The sequence below is a fragment of the Mandrillus leucophaeus genome, unplaced genomic scaffold, assembly GCF_000951045.1.
Source record: "Mandrillus leucophaeus isolate KB7577 unplaced genomic scaffold, Mleu.le_1.0 Scaffold255, whole genome shotgun sequence".
Lineage (NCBI taxonomy): Eukaryota > Metazoa > Chordata > Mammalia > Primates > Cercopithecidae > Mandrillus > Mandrillus leucophaeus.
Window position 1 is genome coordinate 2359097 of NW_012102643.1, and position 1042 is coordinate 2360138.

Below are 1042 nucleotides of genomic sequence, written 5' to 3' on the forward strand. Positions count from 1 at the left end.
CAGGAGGCGGAGGTTGCAGTGAGCTGAGATTGCGCCACTGCACTCCAGCCTGGGTGACAGAGTGAGACTCTGTCTCAAAAGAAAAAAAAAAAACCAAAAACTAAATTGGAATCCCATGGGTCTCAGGCTTTGGCACTCTGCCTGCCTGGGGGAGGCCTTATTTAGCTTGGCCCAGCCCTGCCGAGCTCTCCTTGGGAATGTCTATATATAGGGGAAGGGGGCAGCCCAGTTGTCACTGTCCATCTGCATTCCTTGGTGTCCAACCCCCATTTCCTGGCCCCAGAGCCTGCTATCGGTTGTCTTGGTGCTCTTTCTGTCGACGTAGTCACTGTCCACAAGTCTTGCCTACTCCCCAGTGCCCAGCCTTTACCTTGTGGATTCTCAGGGTGGGTTCCCTCTGGACTTGCTTTGCCCACCCCTTTACTCCCCAGATGACCAGATGTCTTCACTGAGCTCTAGGAAGGGGCCAGCTACCCCTTTACCACTTAAATAACCTTCCCTTGCCTACTCCTTACCCCAAAAAAGTGAATCCAAACACCCTTTCCATGGAGAAGGTAACTTTGAGAGAAGGATCTTTGCTTTCAATGATTATTTCTCCTCCAAATGCACATCCTCCTCTCCTCCATCCCTCCATACATTTTTCCATCTAGACAGGTCCCCCAAGGACTGTCTGTCCCAACTTCCTTCCAGTCGGGATTAATAATAAGAATCATCAACATGGGTGGGCATGGTGCCTCATGCCTGTAATTCTAGTACTTCGGGAGGCCAAGGATTCAAGGATGCCTTGAGCCTAGGAGTTCGAGACCAGCCTGGGCAACATGGTGAAACCCCATCTCTACAAAAATTACAAAAAAGGAAAACAAAAAAAGCCAGGGGTGGTGGTGCACTGCTAGTCCCAGCTACTCGGGAGGCTGAGGTGGGAGGATCACTTGAGCCCAGGAGATCGAGGCTGCAGTGAGCTATAATAGTACCACTGCACATCAGCCTTGGTGACAGAGTGAGTATAGACCTTTATGATTTACAAATCTCTGCAGTCAAATGG